The sequence below is a fragment of the Myxocyprinus asiaticus genome, chromosome 49, assembly GCF_019703515.2.
Source record: "Myxocyprinus asiaticus isolate MX2 ecotype Aquarium Trade chromosome 49, UBuf_Myxa_2, whole genome shotgun sequence".
Taxonomy (NCBI): Eukaryota; Metazoa; Chordata; class Actinopteri; order Cypriniformes; family Catostomidae; genus Myxocyprinus; species Myxocyprinus asiaticus.
The window spans coordinates 24,223,614-24,245,286 of record NC_059392.1 but is presented as its reverse complement, the minus strand read 5'-3'; the positions used below and the strand labels follow the sequence as shown (position 1 = coordinate 24,245,286).

The window sequence follows — 21,673 nt, the reverse complement described above, 5'->3', positions numbered from 1 at the left end:
ATATATTTATTTATTTTATTTATTTATTTTTTTTATGAACATTTAGCTAATTATTTATATTAAAAAAATCTTGGTTATTTTAATGCTTCAAACTTTACACAATTCTTCATGATATTTATATAATATATATATATATATATTACATCAATATTACTGTATATAAAAATAGATAATTGTTATATTTTTTTACAATATTTTGAAAATGTATATATAACAAAACCCTAAGTAATCATTTCCTGGTTATTTTGATGTTGCCAACCTTATGCAAGTCTTCATAAGATTTAATTGGCCATGATGAATGGCACTATAACAGCACGTGCTATTTGAATTGAGCTCTTATATAATCACTCGTGTGCCCACAGACCAAAACACTCATTTGTCTGCATTTCTCTGGAGAGTTATTATGGCCACAGGCTCTTTACAAACACACTTGCTATGAAAATCACTTGACCTCATTGACACCACAACACACGAGAGTCTGCTTGTCTTCTAGGGGAAGCATGACAGCATGTGGTGTCCAGGCTTGGGGAGTAACGGATTACTTGTAACAACGTTAGGTAATCAGAATACAAAAAATAGGTAACTGTAATCCATTACAGTTACATAAAACCCATAGTAATCAGATTACAGTTACATTTAAAAAAATTGGGATTACTGTCAGGATTACAAGTTTTATTTTATTTTATTCAAGGCATAATTTAAAGTTTTAGAGGTCATACTGATTTTATCTTGACTTTATGTGCCCTTGTGGTAATCCAAAAGTAATGAAAAGTAATCTGATTACATTACTTTCATAATGCTGTAATTGGAATACTTTACTGATTACATGTATTGTTAAGTAATCAGCAATATGTAACTGGTTACATTAAAAAGTAACCCTCCCAACCCTGGTGGTGTGACAGTTCTGTGCTTGGCAGGACACCATTGGCTATGTTTTTTTTTTTTGTTTTTTTTTTTTATTAATAAACTTGAAAACAACTCTTGAGCTATGAAAGGCCAAACTTTGAGCAACTTTATCTTTTATCAGGGGATAATAAAGCTTGAACTGATTTAGTCTGGAAATATAGCACCTATTCAGACATTCTGAAAAGTCACCCACCCTCATTTCATTCTTTCCCTTATCAGCTGCTGGGAGACACCATATCCTCTTTGGCTCCCTTCTGAACTTTCCATCCCATTCAAATATCTGTCCTGCAACCACAGCTATGCAAGAATAGGAACCTGCCTATCTGCTCTTTCTCCAACTAGTCTCCCTGCATTAAGATTTAATAAAAAAAAGAATGATGAGCGGTCAAAAACTAGATGGCATGCCAACTTAGCACCAGCAAGAGGAAAGGAATGTGATCTGAATGCCATCCTTGTCAAAACAAAGACATTGTGCCTGCAACTTTCAAGATGTTAACTGAAACATTTAAAAACATAATTATCTGCTTGTGACTTTGTTTTTGTTTTTTTTGTGGTCACTTTGGATGGATACCATTTTAGAAACACTCCCATGAAACATCAGCTGGTTTTAAAATAAGATCCTTAGACTAATGCACTAAAATATTACTCAACATCAGTAGGAAGGTCAGCAGTTATTTTTTATAAATAACTAAAGCTTTTTAAATCAAATCAGATGTTTTTACATAGATGCCTTGTGACTTTCCCATGGCTATATGCAATAACAATATGATGCTGAATATTTGCATGGTGAATAGGGCTGTCAACTGATTAGAATGAATCAAATTACATGAAACGCTGATTTTATTAATCATTTGCAAATTACACTGATGAGACAAAACATTATGACCACCTGCCTAATATGCTGTTAGTCTTCCGCGTGTGGCCAAAACAATGCCAACTGGCCAAGGCATGGACTCTACAAAATCTGGCACCAAGACATCAGCAGCAGATCCTTCAAAACCTGTAAGTTGCAAGGTGGAGTTGCTGTAGATCGGACTTGTTGGTCCAGCACATCTCACAGATGCTCAATCGGATTGAGATCTGGGGAATTTGGAGGCCAGCGCAACACCTTGATCACTTTATCATGTTCCTCAAACCATTCCTGAACAATGTGTGCAGTGTGGCAGGGCTCATTATCCTGCTAAAAGAGGCCACTGCCATCAGAGAATACCATTGCCATGAAGGGGTGTACCTGGTCTCCAACGATGTTTAGGTAGGTGGTACGTGTCAAATTGACATCCACATGAATGGCCGGACCCAGGGTTTACCAGCCGAACATTGCCCGGAGCGTGGCTGAGTGATGAGGGACGGCTGGGGGAGAATGATCTCAATCAGCCAGGAGAAGCATAAAGTGACACCGGAGCTGCAATTAGAGAGAGAGAGAGACACACAAAGCCCATCTCTGTGTGTGTGTGTGTCTTTATTTTTATACGTAGCTGGCTGAAAAGCAGTAAGTGTTTTTGTTTTGTTCTACACTGAAAAGTGTTTATTAAATGTCTGACATGGATTGTTAACCCGGTCCCTGCTTCCTCCTTTCCACATTGAGAACCTAATTTGCAACTTATATATATACACACACACACACACACACACACATACCGATGAGCCAAATCATTATGCCCCCGGAACATAATATGGAATATTCCTACCATCCGAGAAATTCAAACTTGAAGTACCACCTTCATGTTTTTATGAGTCTCAGTCAGCAGGGGGCAGTGAGCGCAACTGCAGCTCTACAGTCAACACGCCAAACGACCCTTGCCAATAGCAAACAGCACAAGATGAGGACACATTCTTGCAATCAAATACAGCTGGACGGAACACAACTTAGAATGCAGGGGTCTTGAGACGTGTTTTTCTAAGTTCATACTACGTTTAACTTGTATAATTTGCTGAGAAAAGTATACAAATGGAAGTATCCGTTTTGTAATCAATTTCGTCAATATGTGTCATGAGTTATCCTCTTCAGCTCTGGGGCATTTTTGGGTTGCCGCCAGCAAGTTTTCACACTTAAATTTAAAAGCTCACTATTTACACATACTTTGGAATAATTGGTCTCATTTTTTCAGAAATTAAAAAAATGCCCCTAAAAAAATAAAAAATAAAAATAATAATTATTCATAAAATGTTTTGTATATGTTTACTACATTACCATGAATATAATTTTTCTTTAATATACTGTATATATATTTTGTCCTTTTTAAGCATGCAATTCTGTTTGCAAATTTTTAAAATTAATTGTACTTAATTGACAGCCCTAATTGTGAACATTATATAATTTTATGAGCATAAAATGTAAGTAATTTATAAATTAAAGGGTATAAATAAAGGAATCTTATTATTATTTCCAGCTGATATCTTTTGTGAAGTCTTTCTTTAGTGAGTGTGCCTGTGGCATTTCCTGCTGTTCACTAAGGGCCCTTGACGGTGTTTTGCTGTTCTTGTGAAGTCTGTTGTACATAATGACTGCAATATTTTACTGCTGTTTCCTTGAATGTGTGCATGATTGTGGTTAATAGGATCATTTTTTCCTAGGTTTTCTCAGGAAATATCGAGGTATGTGGTGCTTCAAAAACATTGGTGATCCAAGCAGTTTGAGCTTGTCTGCTCTTTATCCTCAGGAATCAACCCAGATGTTTGGATGGGTTATTTGATTCATCTCCTTTGTTTGGTACAAAATAGAAAGACAGTTACTACAAGAATAATTTCATAATAATGAATAATATTATTTACAATATTCTTTCCTCTGTAATTCAGTGTTGACTATAATACATGTCATGAAGTATACATTTAAAAGCGGCCGTGCCCAAGCCAAGCATTTCAGCATCACAGAATTTGAATACCTCCTTCAGGTTTCCTAGAAACACTTTTGTTGGAGTCTTTAGAGACCGAGCTGCTAATTGTCTTATCAGTGGGAGGCAAACTATTGGTTTTGGCAGGCACAGTTTTGGTTTTATATTGTGCAAGCAAATGCAAGCTGCGACTAAAGTAAAACTCCCTTACAGAATGAATGTTTTAGCCAGTCGTTATGGCCAAAACAGGAAAGAATGTCTGTCTGGGATTCCTGGGTTGGGTGTTGGACACAAACACTCTCAGCCCTTGAAACCAGGCGATAAAGTGTTCTAGCACTATTAGCACTAATTAGCTTTCAAAAAGAAAACAAGAAAACTCTTGAATAATTGTATTAAAAAAATATTTCATCCAAAAAGTATATATTCTGTCATAATTTACTCATCCTCATGTCATTCCAAACCCATATGAATTTCTTTCTTCATCTAACACATTAGACATTTTAAATAATGTTCACAGGGCTTTTTTTTTTTTTTCATACAAAGAAAATGACAAAAAAGGTCTAAAAGAAGTATGATAAAAGTGCTATATTCCAATTCTTCTGAAGTCATACGACAGCTTTGTGTGAGGAAGGCTGAAACAAGCTAGCTACAGAAGCTTGATTTTGTGCGTTGTTGTGTTCCAAAATGGTCAGACTGTAATACATAACACAACGTATGTTGCATTCTCAACGTTGCCACTAGGGGCGCTGTATCGGACATTAGCATGAACTGACTGCTTCTATGGAGAGTTTTCTCTTTCAAATCAACAACAGTCTGAAGAGAATATTGCTGAGCAAATTAGTTAAAGTCACTATATAAAATAACATCAAATTGACTTTTGAAGTAAATCTATTGCCCCCTTGAGTACTGAGGTTTGTTACCGCCAATGCAATGCAAAAATGCATGTTAAGTATGTTCAACCAGACTGCGCTTGCATTTACGTACATGCAGTTGCGTAAAGTATGTTTCTAGCTCGTTATCCGCTGCCCTCTGTCGAAGCTTTCCACAAGCAATCTGGTTAGTGTTCATATAAATGTGTTAAATATGCGGGTTTTACGTAAATGATGAAACAGGTCAACCAATGCATTTTTTGGTCAAACTTAACGCGATGCAACATCTATGTCTATGCGTTTGCATACAACTATGGTGGAAGGGAAAATGTTTAGCAAATAATGACTCTTCAGAAGACTTGGAATGTAGCGCACAACTTGGACTACTTCTGTTGTGCTTGTTATTTTTGGATTTCAACAGCCCCGTGCATTGTGTGGAAAGAAAGAAAGTTGGTCCCACTTTATATACGGTGTCTTTAACTAGCATGTACTAGCACTGAAATACATACAATATAATATTTATTGTGTAACTACATGTTCTTCTGCAAAATTCTCACAAGATTCACATTTGTTGCTACTGAGGTTGAGACAAGGGTAGGTTTAGAACTAGGGTTAGGGGATAGGAAAAGGGTTGGGGTAGGGTTAGGTTTAGTGTTAGGCGTGAGGTAAACAGTGTAATTTCAGGTGTATTTAAATGCAGGTGCTTTAAATATAGGTACAATGCAAAAACACATATTTATATAATTATTATTATTTTTTATCCCCTTTTCTCCCCAATTTGGAATGCCCAAATCCCACTACATACTAGGTCCTCACGGTGGCACGGTTACCTCAATCCGGGTGGCGGAGGACAAGTCTCAGTTGCATCCACTTCTGAGACCATCAATCCGCACATCTTATCACATGACTCATTGTGCATGACACTGCGGAGACTCACAGCATGTGGAGGCTCATGCTATTCTCCGCGATCCACGCACAACTTACCACACACCCCATTGAGAGCGAGAACCACTAATCGCAACTACAAGGAGTTACCCCATGTGACTCTACCCTCCCTAGCAACCGGGACAATTTGGTTGCTTAGGAGACCTGGCTGGAGTCACTCAGCACACCCTGGATTCGAACTCGTGACTCCAGGGGTGGTAGTCAGCGTCAATACTTGCTGAGCTACCCAGGCCCCATTGTATCAAATTCTTAAGTACATAGTAGACATATAAAGTGGGTCCAGAAAGTCAGATGGGTTTGGAACTATCATTCCTTTAAGATTGAAATATGCCATAATCTTATGAAAATAAAAATTACAAAGACAAATGTTGCGGTTTTGTACTGTTGCGGTTGCATACTACTGTAAATGGACAGTCTTACCTGATTTTCAGTAACCTTCAAGGGCGCATTGGTGACAGTAGGATTGTGTCTTCAGTCTCCAGTTCCTAGGTATCCGCTACTTGGGATTGAACCTTCAACCTTTGTGTTAGTTTTACCCTACCTCCACCTTAGTGCCTGAGCACTTGTCATTCATACGGTTCAAAGACTATTAATGGATCATATCTGCTAAGCTGACGCTTATGTGTCAGTAGGCTAGTATAAGCAGAGGTGATCAAAGTCTGTAATATGGACTAATTCACTTGCAGACCATAAAAGATATCTAAAAGGAAAGGATCAAAAGTCTTTTGGATCCAGTGATATCATTAACGAAAATTAAAACAAAATCCAAATGAAAACATGAAATACACATAATACAAAAAAATAAATAAATTAAAAAAAAAAAAAAAAACTTTAACTAGACTAAAATATATTTTCATCACTTCAAAACTATTTTAAATAAAACTGACCATGAATTGATTTTAGTTAATAAAAATAATTAACTAAACATGAAAATACCAACACCCTGAGAAATTTAACACTGTTAAACAAATTTAAATGATATCTGTTAATGCATTACATTTGGTAGCACTAAAACGAAACGAAACGAACAAAAACCCAAAAAATGGAGTGGTACTAAGATGAGTTTGGGGGGAATTTTGACCTTAAGGGTGGGCAGCTGGTTGTCTTTGTTGACCGGAGCTAATTTGATAATATCGCTATCCGACAGGGGGCGCCAGAAGTTTCTAAGAGTGCACAAGGAAACTGTAGGGCGGCGGTTCCCTCCTAGCCCCCCTTAGATCTGGCCATGTAACTGATATAAAAACAAAATTAAAAATTCAACCCTGATTTGGGCTCATCTTCCGTTTTTCTCACACAGCTCTTGCTGGCTCTGAGTAAGCTTTTTCTAGTGGTGAATTAGAATATTGGCCTTGACAGGAGTGGTGAATCATGCCTAGCATCCTGTAATCTCTCTGAGAGGATCTCCTCATTAGGTAAGACAAGGTCGCTGCCACGACACCAGGCCGGAACGTTGTCAACACGTGCAATGTGCCTTATCAGCTGTGGAAATTTACCCTCAGCATGCATGTTCAAAAGCAAACAAAGCAAAAAAGCTAGCCTCATTTGTAATGATGGACATCTCTCATGTACATGTGTGATTCATTTTTGATTCATGACAGTAAGGGAAAGCGTGCAATAAATTATGTTTCTGTAATACCAGTATTTTGGAATGGGCACAGAATGTCATAATTGTTACAGAGAAAATCTAAATTCACCATTCTCAGCAACAAAGAACTCTGTATGAAATTCCATAGATTTTACATTAGATTTACCTTAGCCAATTAAGACATTTGTATAGGGGAACAGCAATGTCTTCATTCGGGATATGTAGCAGCTTGGTGCAGCTTGCTCAACAGCAGAGCTCAGTGGAGGGTCAGAGACATGGCTAACTTTCATCTGGCAGTGTGCCTCACTGCAGGAGTACAGGATTAAGATATAACAGCTAATCAGTTTCATATGAAAAAAAATGTTTTGCATAATAAAACTACAGATGAAAGAGTTATTTAAGGGGAGTACAACATTTTCATTTTTTTTTTTGGCCCCAAAAAGTATTTGGAGTCTTAAATCACACTTAAAAATGTATGTAGGTGATTGCATTAGATAATCAAATATCAAAGCAAGTGGTATTTGGAAACAAATGATTCTAGAGCTTTTCTCAGAACTTATTTTGGACATTACTTTTAAGCAACAGTCTTCATTTTGAATTATTACATCATATATATATATATATATATATATATATATATATATATATATATATATATATATATATATATATATACACACACACTGATGAGCCAAAGCATTATGACCACCTGACTAATATGCTGTTGGTCCTCCGCGTGCCCCCAAAACAGCGCCGACTTGCTGAGGAATGGACTCTACAAGACTCCTGAAGGTGTCCTGTGGTATCTGGCACTAAGACATTTGCGATCCTTCAAGTCCTCTAAGTTGCGAGGTGGAGCCACCGTGAATCGGACTTGTTGATCCAGCACATCCCACAGATGCTCAATCGGATTGAAATCTGGGGAATTTGGAGGCCAAGGCAACACCTTGAACTCTTCATCATGTTTCCGAACAATATTTTCAGTGTGGCAGGGCGCATTATCCTTCTGAAAGAGGCCACTGCCATCAGGGCATACCATTGCCAAGAAGGCGTGTACCTGGTCTGCAATGATGTTTAAGTAGGTGGTACGTGCCAAATTGACGTCTACATGAATGGCCAGACCCAAGGTTTCCCAGCAGAACATTACCCAGAGCATCACACTCCCTCTGTCGTCTTCCCACAGTGCATCTGGTGCCATCACTTCCCCAGGTAAATGGTGCACACGTACACGGCCGTCCACATGATGTAAGACAAAATGGAACTCATCGGACCAGATGACCTTCTTCCACTGCTCCAACTGCTTCCGACACTTGCGTGCCCATTGTAGGTGCTTTCGACGGTGGACAGGGGTCATTATAGGCACTCTGACCTCATACGCACCAGGGTGCGATGCCCTGTGTGTTGTGACACATTCATCCAGTAACCATCATTAAAATTTTCTGTGACTTGTGCCACAGTAGACCTTCTTTTGTTTCGGACCAGATGGGATTTTCTTCATTACCCTCACACATCGATGAGCCTTGGGTGCCCAGTACCCTGTCGCCGGTTTGTGGTTTGTCCCTCCTCGGACCACTGTCAGTAGGTACTCACCACTGCTGACTGGGAGCACCCCACAAGCTTTGCCGTTTCAGAGATGCTCTGTCCCAGTCGTCTGGCCATAACAATTTTGCCCTTGTCAAACTCACTCAGGTCTTTACTCCTGCCCATCTCTTCTGCATTCAACACTTTGACTACAAGATCTAATCTACCCAGACTTCAACACATGGCCTTGTTAGTAGATGATCAATGTTATTCACTTCACATGTGAGTGGTCATAATGTTTTGGCTCATAGGCTTGTATCTGTCACAAATGGATCTACAAGATGCCCAGATCATTCCAAATTGTGTATAAAACATGTACATGCATTTTTAATTTTCTGAGAAAACTGAATTTTTCTTTCTGTTCTGTCCTTGCATAACTCTCTTATAATTGAAAATTAAATGCAAATTACTGACAAATTAAAAACAATAAAAGATTATTGGAAAAATTCAGATATTACTATTCGGAAGTATTTTGAGAGTGTAGAAAGACGGACTTAATTTTGTCATTCACAGTGCGTTATGGAAATGGACGGTCGCTGCAGAGCTCTTTTGGTGTGCTATGTTTGAAGCGATTCTCTGATTGGTGGATCTTTCACTTCAGCATCATGGGTAGTGTAGTTTTTCACCAGAAATTCTGCTATTAAACATGATTTTTAAGCAATGAAGTTTTAATAACATGGTCTCATAGCTTCAACAGAGGCATATACCATCGATTAAAAACCTCTGAAATCACAGTAGGTCTGTCTATGAAGTTTTATATGTTATTGTTAAAAATCTGGGGGCCTGGGTATCTCAGTGAGTATTGACGCTGACTACCACCCCTGGAGGAGTCACGAGTTCGAATCCAGGGCATGCTGAGTGACTCCAGCCAGGTCTCCTAAGCAACCAAATTGGCCAGGTTAAAGTCACATGGGGTAAACTACTCGTGGTCGCTATAATGTTTGGTTCTCGCTCTCGGTGGGGCGCATGGTGAGTTGTGCATGGATACCACGGAGAATAGCGTGAAGCCACCACACCCGCTACATCTCCGCGGTAACGCGCTCAACAAGCCACGTGATAAGATGCGCGGATTGACGGTCTCAGACATGGAGGTAGCTGAGATTCATCCTCCACCACCCAGATTGAATGGAGGACTTAGAGCACATTGGGAATTGGGCATTCCAAATTGGGGAAAAAATCAGTTCACCTATGGAGAAAATGTATGTATGTATCTGGAGCCAGACTGTTGCACTCTATAGTTCAACCCAATATTTTTTTTTTATCAAAAATATTGTTCTTGGCACATAGCACAAGAATATAAATACAATGGCATTTGCAAGCACAATCATTATTGTCAATCATTGTAAGCAAGGCAATCATTAGACATTTTTGTATTGATCTTCAGATCAATCGCAGAACATTTTATGTAACAGAGTTGACACAAAACATGTTTTGAGAGAGAAATGTCATAGATTATTAGAAGTTAACTGACTGAAATATGACATTGCACACCAAAACCAAACATTTAGCAACGAAGAGTAGATGGTATTCAGACACATTGGCATATAGATTGAAAAATAGCCTTAATTAATAAATACATGAGTCAAGAACTACTTATGGCCATTTTGATCCAATCCAATATCCAATTTCTGAAACCTGAACTTAAGCCTTTCTCACTTGTTCCCACATACCAAAATAGCAAGCTCCACCACTGGCAAAATCTTTCTTTTTCCTCGGTAAGTTGCTATTTAGGAAATACATTTATATTAAACAGCAATCCCACGATCAGGTCAGATGAGGGCTTATCCCGAAACTTCTGTATTTTATTCTGTATTCAATATCAACCAAACCCAATACAACATTAAACTGTACTCTGTAACATTAGTACACTGCCAAAGCAATCCATGTGCACTGCTGCGCAATCATAATATATTTATTTTGAATGCACTGTGCCTTCAAGCTGTTTTCAGATGTTCAGGACTGTAGGTTCACTTTGTATCAAGTATTTCATGGTTAGGTGTGGCTGGTTAGCTGTTTATTCATGCAATATGTCCCCTCAGATTTGTTCTTGGAGTATAACTTAAAACAAAAAGTTATTTTGTTGGTTTTTGGAGCAATTAGTGTCACACATTACAGCTTTAACAAATGCAATGACATCTGAGGTATTATGTTTATCTGATTTATCTCATGAAAACTTGTATTATACAATCAGGTGACTCATATTGTGCTACATGTTTGACTTGGATAATCATTGTCTCCGTTTGTCTATTGTTTTTTATACTGTATATATAAAGGGTGAGTCAGCTCGGCAGATAAGATGAAAAAAAAAAAACAGGTTTGTAGATTTCCACTCAAGGCCTACATCAGGAAAACATCTATAATTGAAGAATGAAAATGGTTTAACTATGGTATGGTTTTGTTTTGACTATATATGCACATCCATACTGTTTTTAGTAAAAGTCAAAGTCTTTCTTTGCAACATTTTATGGGAGGAATAAACATAGGTTTATATCAAACAGTAACTTTATTCTGACTCTTGTTAAAATACAGGCAGTGAAATTGGTCAACGTGAGAGCAGTATATCAGCGTGACTCAGGTTTTGAATTTGATTGTCATGTTGAATTTATTCAAGCTGAGGTATCATCTGATTGTCAACTTGAATTTATTACTCCAGGTCAGTAATAAAGATCTATCCAGTGTGCTTACTGCTAAACCTAGAGGGCTATTACTGCAACACTAGACCCAAGCCAGACTTGATGTGTATTAATAAGTCAACAACAGAACAGTACATTTGATAGCTTCTGTTGGCAACCAATTTGTAATCCTACCTCACTTTGCAGTTAATGTAATTATATGTTGAAATGTCTACCTCTTAGCTCACAGCAGACAGAATCCCACCCCTCCCCCACACACCTTTGTTTAGGTGCAATAAGCACCTTTTCCTACTTTACATAAGTTGTAAACCTGAAGAAATTATTAGAACTTTGTCACAAATATATTTGAAATGATGTCCACTCACATGAGATGCTGACTCAAGTCATTTCAGTGACCTAGAAGAAGCTGTTTTATTCTTCATATGGTCATCCCCTCATGTTGGAAGCCATGTTGAGATCACATGACCAGCTGAATACTATTCACTTTTTCTTGGTAACCTCCATCATGTTGAGCAATTTCAGTTGTGGAATAAATTAATCATGCCAGAAGTTTGCAGCTCTACACCGGTAGTGGGGAACCTGCAGCAAATCTTTGGCAACAATGGACAATTTGCCGTAAGTTCGCTGCAAAGTTAATTTGCATGTGAAAATAATCAGTGGCGAATTTGTTGCAAGTTTGTGGTAAATTGCCATGAACTCTCAATTTTGTAATGGCAAAGATTTGATGTTTCCCGAAACCACAGTTCCAATGAACATTAAGCCCAAATTATTCTTCGGTCAGACACGCTTACAGGACACGTGACGCAAATCTCATCATCAGTAGAGTGTGCGAGCAATAGCCCCTTTTCCACTATAGAGCCAGTGTGATCCAAGGCTATCAGCTGGCCAGCCGGGGCCACTAGCCTCAGACCTCGAGCCCAAAATCGATCTACGTTCCCACCATCGGGCCAATAGCACCTGCAGCGTTGCTCTAAAACATCGCCCTGTAGCCAACGTCACACATCCTACCCATTTCACAAGCAAGACAGAAGTTCAAGCTGAGGTATCATGTTATCTATTTATCTAGAATATCAAGTTTATATCATTTATAAACATTAGCTATGTTGACAACTCACCAACTGTAATTGTGTCCCGAGTGGTCTCTCCACTAACAGCGGGAAGATGTCCCAGCACACTGTCCATGATCTTCAACCATGGAAAGCTATTGTTTGTGCACCGCTTTGTCCATTGTATGTTTTAATGGATTTGTACTGTATCCGCAGTGTTTCCATTTTTCCCAATTATGTACCGTTGTGCGCTGGATACACAACTTTCGGTGAAACTACGCCTTTGGAATTGACCCCAAGGTAATCGGTGGGCCAAAGGCCATTGGCCGAGAAAGCCCAGATGAGGCCTGATGAAGCCCCAGAAGTGACAGTGGGAATGCAACTGGCCCTGGATCACACTAGCATGCCCTCATTTGGCCCGATAGTGGAAACGCGGCTATTGAATGCGTGCAGCCGATTTTTCTAACCGTCTTTGAATGCGCAGAATGCGCATGTGCCTGAAGTTATTCGCACTAATTAGTGGGTCCACAAGGTGGAAATAGTTACATTTTGAGCCATTGTAATTGAATAAGTATATGTAATCGCCGCTAAACATCAGGAGATGAAGATAAAAACAACAACAGTGGATGTGCAAGTCAAGAGCACGTGTGTGAGGAGGTCTGGAGATGCCTGCATTTGTATAACTCGAGTCTGAAGGAACATAAAGACATCTTTATGGGTCTGAACTACTGAAGAGAAAGTCCAATGTCTCATAGCAGTTGTAGCATACATGAGTACGCGTTATGTGGAGTATAATTTGACGGGCTCATGTTCGACTGTATACAGACGCTGAGCATTTGCGTCATAATGGAAGTATATCTAGGACTTTAGCAAACAGCATCGCAAAATTGTTTGGTTAGAACTACAGCTCTTCACCTATGGTTAGAAGCATAGTGTGTTGTTAGTTCGCAGCATCTGTGTTGTTTTGTTAGCAATATCTGGCCATGTTTTCTTTCTTTTTTTGCATTTGTGACAGTATTATTAATCATTGAGCCGGTTTACATGCACACCAATATGCTGATTACTCCTATTAAAAAAATTTGACAAGGCAAGAAATCCATGTTTACGTGACATTTGAAATAATCGCACTATTCTGTACTTTTGACGTTAAACCGTGAAGAGGCATGCGTTCAACACATTGGATGAGCCAGTAAAAACACCGGGTAAGGTGATTACATGGCACGTGAAATCTGCGGAATGGGCAAAAATCTACCCGTGCCGATCAGGTTATTCATAAGCCGCTTATGGCCTTAAAGCTGATAAAGGAACACGATTTTGCATTTACATGACTGAACGCATTGTCGGCTTAAGCATAATCGGTGTAAGAACGTGCATGTAAACATGCTCATTGAGAATACTTCTGTAGCCGTTTATGATTTTCTACCTCCTCTTGAAGTTCAGTCTTTGATTGCAAATTGCAATTTCCACATCATTTTTAGTCACGTGTCTTTAGCACATGCCTTGTATGACAAGTGGATTTAAATAGATAATGCTTTGGAGCAACAGATGCACAACAATAAATCAATCACCCTAATTTAATTATTCTAAACTTATATCAAAGCCCCTTTTATTTACATTTTTCATTAAAACAAACCTTTATTTTCTTTTAACACTAATTGAGTTACTCCATCAATATTCAAAAAATATTTGTTTTTTTAATTCAAGCATCATACACTTTGGGAATAGAAAATGGCACCTTTTCCTTAAGGGATGCCTTTAGTCCCATTGTGTGATCTTTCATTCCATTACAAATTCAAGACATTATGTTCGATCTCAGCTGCGTAACAGTAAGAACATTGTTGAACCAACGTGGTTTGAACAACGGATGTACTATGGTCGTTAAGCTGTGACTTACATTGTTGTTCGGGAAACGCACACCTGGATGGTTTCTAGGGAGTTACAAGATAGATATAGACAGACTGTAACATTTGGAAGGAAGTCATGAGAGCTGGATCAAGATGCAGCTAAAGTTTAATAGAAAATAGAGCAAAGTACAAAAACACGGTAAACATTGGAACAAGGCAGAACTAGGAAATAAAACAAACATTACATCCACGATGGGAACTGATACATGAACAGGAGAAAACGCAACAACTGACAAAGACTGAACAGAAAGGGCATTATATACACAAGGACTGAGGGAATGGAACACAGGTGAGGAGAATTGGGAACAGCTGACAGAGATGAGGGCAGTGCATTTGGGAAGTGTAGTCCAAGGAAAACAGAAGACAGAAGATAAACTCAAGACAACACAACAGTGAATCATGACAGAACCAAACCCCCCCCCCAAAAAAAATGGGTGGCTCCTGACACCCAAGGAAGGCTGGTAAGGGAGGCAGGGCCAAGATGGAGCCAGAGACCAAAGCAGACCAGGCGGATGGCCATGAGACCAAGGAGACCAGAGCAGATCAGGCGGACAGCCAGCCAGGAGACCTAGAACACCAGAGCCGTGACAGGCGGAGCCGTGGGAGGCTCGAGACAAAGAGTCCTGGATGACTGGGAAACGACCTCCGTGGTTGCAAATATGGGAAGAGTCTCGGGAACGACCTCTGTGGTCGTGGGCATTGGCAGAGACTTGGGAACGACCTCCATGGTCATGAACATGGGAAGAGACTTGATAGCAGAAGCCCTTTTCATCCTCCGCTTCTGGGTGGCTGTGAACACTAACTCCAGGACTGACGAGGCTGGCAATGCTGGCTCTGGGACGGACAAGGCTTTAAGCTCGTTGTCTGTGGCAGGCGTTGCCGTGATATGGCGTGGAGCAGACCCGGGCGTCGCTGTGACATGGCGTGGAGCAGACCCGGGCGCGGCTGTGACATGGCGTGGAGCAGACCTGGGTGTGGAAGGCTTGGAAGCCAGGATCAGGGTAGGGAGGAGGAGGATCCTCTGAAGCCAGAGTTTCTAGTGTCAATATCACGTATTCCTCCCACATGTAGTCTCCCGTCTCCAGCAATTCCCTCCACAGGTGAGCTGTTAGTCTGATCCGGTAAACTGACTTTAGGTGGGAATCAGCAATTCCAGTGAAGCTGGCAATGGGGCTGAAACGATGGGAGTATTACCTTATGGGTAAATCCTCCCGACTCAACTGGACGAACATAGCCGCTAGATCCATTTGGCCAGTTGTTCTGTAACGTTTGGAAGGAAGTCATGAGAGCTGGATGCAGCTAAAGTTTAATAGAAAATACAGCAATGTACAAAAACACGGTAAACACTGGAACAAGGCAGAACTAGGAAATAAAACAAACATTACATCCACAATGGGAACCAATATATGAACAGGAGAAAACACAACAAATGACAAAGACTGAACAGAAATCAGGGCATTATATACACAAGGACTAACGAGGGAATGGAACACAGGTGAGAACAACTGGGAACAGCTGACAGAGATGATGGCAGTGCATTTTGGGAAGTGTAGTCCAGGAAAAACAGAATACAGAGGATAAACACAAGGCAACACAACAGTGAATCATGACACAGACAGACTGCTTACCCTTAGACTGCTATTCAGTAGGAAAGCTATGGAGTGGAGGGTTACTGATATCTCGTCATCATTGTGTTCTTGAGCGAGACGAGCCCAGAGGGACTGTCTGTATGATTAGAGCGCTGTATGCTGGATAAAGAGCATCTGCTAAATGCCAAATAACCAACACAAACTTCATGAGAATCAGTTTTGAGTTTCCAAATTTGGACCACATTTAATGTCTTATGATCCTGAGGGGATTCACTCTATTTCCAGCCCTCTGAACCCAGTGACTCTAGCACATGAAAACAACTCAAGTTCAAGTTCATCTAAGCTCAACACCTAAAGCAATATAAGGATCCTGCTCATGAGCCACAGCAAAAGTGACAGTACTGCAAAATAAAACTAAAAAATGCTGCATAAATTATGTTTGTGGCCTTTATCACTGTAGTTTATTAGTGAAACAACTGCTTGAATGACAAGAGAATGAGTAAGTGAGGACAGAATTTTCATGTATGGGTGAACTATCCCTTTAATGCCATATGCAGTGGTGCCTTTGAGGAACAATAGTGCTTCATTGTTGGAGTTAAGCTTCTTTTTATTTATTGTCAGTTGGTATAACATTAGCATCTGTCTCAGGGTCAACACTTACCACATTCTTGGTAATGCTGCTTGAGGTATAAAGACATCTTTCATGAAATTGATTAATTAAATTGTGTACAAATAATCCCAGTAAATTAGCAATGAACAAGAATAAGACAATGCATTATTCTATTCAAATGAGTTATGCAATTATTATTAAATGATTCAGTTAAAAAATGACCTAAATAACAGTTCTACATCATCAAGGTGTGGATTATTGCTCTGTATGACATCAATAGTTTCTTAAAGCAAGGTAAACAATGTTGATATATTATGCAACTCCTGCAGTAGGCCTTGATGTCCTCCTTTATTACAATCCTGTTGGAAAGAACAGGGTAAATCCCAAAGCATACACATGTTGGGAGAAGATTAATGGTAAAAAAAAAAAAAAAAGAAAATCTGTTCCCACATGTGTTTTCTGGTAAGACATTTATCTAGTTGGATAAAAATCTAAACAATACAAAAAAAGAAAAGAAAAAAAGAAACCAGAAGGACTGGCCACAACAGGGTTCCCATGCATATCAAATTTCAAACTTTTCCATATGAACTTTTGAGGAGTTTATGTATGGTGCATCTAGCACCAATGAGTGTTTGTGGTGAGTACCTGCATGGGTACAACTGTCAAAGGAAAAATACCTGAGCATAGATCAGATAATGCACCCAGGGCGTTTCTGTGTGGAGTTTGCACGTGTTCGCGTGGGTTTCCTCCGGGTGCTTCGGTTTCCCCACAGTCCAAAAACATGCAGGTTAAGTGAATTGGGAACTTTAAACTGGCCGTAGGTGAGAGTGAGAGTGTGAATGTGTATGTCTGTGCATGTTTCCCCTGTGATGCACCAAGGTGTTTCTCTGCCTTCAGCCTCAGACAGCTGGGATAGGCTCTAGCAGCTTTAGAAGATGGATGGATGGAAATAGTATTTTTGAAAAAATAAAATAATAATAATAATAATAATAATAATAATAATAAATAATGCACACACACAAGATCAGAATCAGAATCACAACACACGAGATTCTAATCATATCATATCAAGCTCTCTGTTCTACATACGGTATGGTGCTGGACACATGTCAGAGTCAGACTGGCCATTGGGAGGAAGGGAGGGAGAGAGAGAGAGAGAGAGAGAGAGAGAGAGAGAGAGAGAGAGAGAGAGAGAAATATTGGTTTCCACAAAACTTTAAAATGGGGGCTTGAAAATTCCATCTTTTCTGACTGAAAGTTATCCTATAACCATTTCTCTTTAAATGAGAAACACCATATATCACTGCATGCTCCCATTCACAAACAAATATCAACAAAAGCTTAATGAACATTATGATTTATTAAATACAGACATTAAAAGCATTAATATAATCGAACAATAATGTGAATAATATGGATCTTACTTATTCTTTTACTCATACACTGTGCATACAAACTTGAGCAAGCATGAACAAACTTCTCTAGTGTTTATTTAGTGAAAATGCACCACCGCATGTCTCTTCCAGAGTTGCCAGATATTTCAAGAGAAACAAGCAACTTGGGCTGGATTTATATTCGCTCAAACAGTTACTCATAGTCTTTTAAACCACAGAATAAGTTTATTTTTTATACATACATCCAACTTGTCACCAAAGTACCACGATAAAAAGTTTACAGCTATTATATGCACAGTCAATACATCAAACGCAATCTTCCCATGCATGCAGCCACGTCTGCTTATTAGGTGCAGATGCAGTTTTCATTCACACAAACAGCAACTCAAACAGTCTTTTCAGGCATATAATATGTTTGTTTTCTGAATCAGACAGCCAGACTCTCACAAAAGCACCACGATAACAGTTTAAAACTCATAAAGTCACAGTGAAAACATGCTGATCGAGCGTGATTATCTGATGCACGCAGCCAAGTCTGTTAACATTAGCGCATCACACACACACACACACACATACACACCCAAACAAGTCAAACATATAGTGCATATAGGCAAACCAGACTGCTGATATTATTTGTTCATTTGTTTTTTACAGCTATAAAAACAAAATAAATAAAACCAAAAAAAGTACAGCAGACATAACCCATTTGTTCATGTTTACTATATTATATACAGTATTTTCTTATGACAAGAAATATTTTTTTTTAATAAAAACAAATACTCGTCCACACTCTGCCCCCCTCTTCCGGCTGTGCAGTGTCACATGCTAAAATAACTCACTCCAGGGGGCACTGGTCCTTTTTAACTATCAATCTCCACTTTCACTTCCACATTCTTCTTCTTTTGTTTTTGGTGATTCACATTATTTGTGCATATTGCAACCTACTGGGCAGGGTTGAGAATTTATACCATTTATTTGCAATGAATGGACACCTTTTCTTCTAAAAATCTTTGCTTGTGTCATACACATCTAGGATGTGTATGGTGAACTATCCCTTTAACATATTCCACCATCAATGACTTATTCAAAATGTTCTGTTCATAGAAAATAAAAGGACCACTAAGAGAGGTACTTTTATGTTCTATGCTCTTCAAAGTTTTGCTTCTGATAGGTTCAAACAAGGGTTTTAATTGTCAAATTTGTGCCATATTGCCCTCCAAATGAAGGAGGTCCTTAATACCCAGAGAAAGCTGTCCTTTAGCATTCCCATTCATTTAATTGGCAGTTGCTCGGCTGGCACATGCCCCAAAAATGTATAACATTTATTTTGAATAGAATGCATGGCTATTTTTGAATGGCTGTCAACAGAGAAACATGCCATGTGCCAACAGATGGTGTACAGTAGTTGTGATATCTTCCAGCTGGGGCAGACGGGACCATGCTAACCAGCCAAACCTTGATTCCTTGGTCCAAACTCACCAACAGCAACTCCTCAATTCGGCTGTCAGACTCTTATTTTGACGCAATGGAAGCGAGAGGAGCGTCAAACTTTGTGAGGAATGGCAGGCATGCTCTCCACATAGCAGCAGTGCCAAGTGCTTCAAGTGCTTTTATCCACATGATTCAAAACTGGAGGAAAGCCAGAGCAGAGACACAAGTGATTCCTTAATGATCATCAATGGCGAGTGGGAGAGATACCATAACTTCTACACATTTTCCAATGGAAATGGTCCAAAATCCATGGCAGATCCACTGCTGAGTGAAACAGAGAAAATGCACTAAGCTGAGCATGCATTTGAAGTATGTATGCAAGGTCAATTTATTTATTTATCGTTCGTCTTGTTTATGATATGATGCATTATGCACTACAGCAGTTTGTATATAAACTCTTTTCACTCCAGAATGTAGCAGCAAGAAAACTGCCAATATATCCCATTTGAGATCCGTTTCCAAAAGCTATGGCCAGCTGTGTAGCCCACCAATAACATTAGTGTGTCCAACAATAGCAACGCTAGTGAAAAATCACTGTTAGTGTCACCAAAATTAATATTCTGTTAGAATAATATTAATTTGAAGATCACTCATAAAGTAGTAGAAGATCACTGAAGTAGTGCCAGTGTCTCTCTTTTGTTTTTGCTGTAGCGTAAATGTTTCTGAGAAATAGTCCATTTGAACTGGACTGCAAAGATCAAGCTGACCTTTTTTTGACAGAATGTCACAAACAGGCTGTTACTTACTAATCTCTCTTGACTTCACAGTCTTCTGGAAACCCTGGAGAGCTCAATTATATGACTGGCGTGGCCAACTTGTGAAGACATTGACTGCAGTTCACAGACAAATCATAGTGTGCAGACAGACTGTACATTCTTTTCTAAAAGAATTACGAAAGAAACGCATTGTTTTGATTCATCTTTTGATACTTCTTTAGTTTAATCATTGGCCAAAGGGTGTATTTTCTAATTAAATATGTTTTTGTGAATGCTGATAAGTGTGGTTGCTATGCTTGGCCTCAAGTAAAAAAGAAAATGATGCAGATTATAGTGTTAATAAAAGCAAAAATTGAGGCACTTACAGTGGAAGTGAATGGGGGCCAATTTGTTGAGGGTTTAAAAGCAGAAATGTGAAGCTTATAATTTTATAAAAGCACTCATATTATTATTATTATTATTTTAAATCATGTATTATTTGAGCTGTAAAGATTTAAAATTGTCATTTTTACAGTCATTTTAGGGTTTTAGGGTTTGTTGACATTACATCGTCATGGCAACGAAGTTGTAAAATTGTATAGATCTTTATACAGAAAAGGTTAGTAAGCAATTTTATCACATTAAAATCATGTTAACAAGCATATTGTTTATGTCTTGTGGCTATACTTTTGAAACAGTGAGCATTTTAATGTTTACGGATTGGCTCCCATTCACATTCATTGTAACTGTCTCACTGAAACCCAGATTGTTGCTTGGGACAAGTAAAAATGAGTCTTTGTGGTAATCAACATTATGCCACAAATTAACTTGAGTACTGAACCTGGAATTTTCCTTTAATTACACTAGTTTTACATTTGTACTAGTTGTAATTTAATTTTTTATATCAGAAATGGATAATTGTACTAGTAACAATGTCATTTTTATTGTATTTTTACTAGTAAGAAGTACATATGTGTATTTGGAATTCCAACTAATACAAAATTAATAATAGTTCTCATTAATTGTGTTTTAAATGGGAGTGAATGACAGATTATTGTGAAATTTTACTAGTGAAAATGCAATTACAGATATCAAGAATTACGCCTTTTACTAGTTGAAATTCCATATCTGATATGAAGAATGTGTATTCTGGTAGTGACATCATTTTTTATATGGAGAATTCACATTTTTACTAGTGCAAATTCAGTTTTCGGCTTGCCACACAGGGTTAAATGTTACAGGGTTGGGAAAAACAAACACAAAAAAACCATCAACTTTTACAGACTGCAGTTTTATGACACTAAGGCTATACTCCTGTCACACCACATTGCAGGTGTCCCAATAAAACTTTCCGAGAAACAGCAACTCTCTCCAGAGTTCAATCCTCCAGGACAATATGCTACCTAGAAGAACAAGGTGACTAGGGAGGATTTCAGTATAAACAAGTTGGGAAATCCAAACAGTGAGAGCCATACTGCTTCGAATGTGGGACAAGTGAGCATTGACTGCTTTTGTTGGCACAAATCCTCACTTGACACAGAAAGTGAAGTGAGTGGATTGCATTGTCTCATGAGGAGTTCTAAACCATGAGTCA

The 21,673-nt window shown here is 38.8% G+C and overlaps 1 long non-coding RNA gene across 1 annotated transcript in view; it reads left to right on the top strand.

Moving 5' to 3' along the window:
* Positions 1–21,673, top strand: part of LOC127438215 (uncharacterized) — a 70,518-nt gene that overhangs the window by 44,481 nt on the left and 4,364 nt on the right. The window contains exons 3-4 of the long non-coding RNA XR_007896680.1: positions 19,285–19,693; positions 21,413–21,627. This is a non-coding gene — a long non-coding RNA (uncharacterized LOC127438215). The remainder of the gene's footprint in view (positions 1–19,284; positions 19,694–21,412; positions 21,628–21,673) is intronic.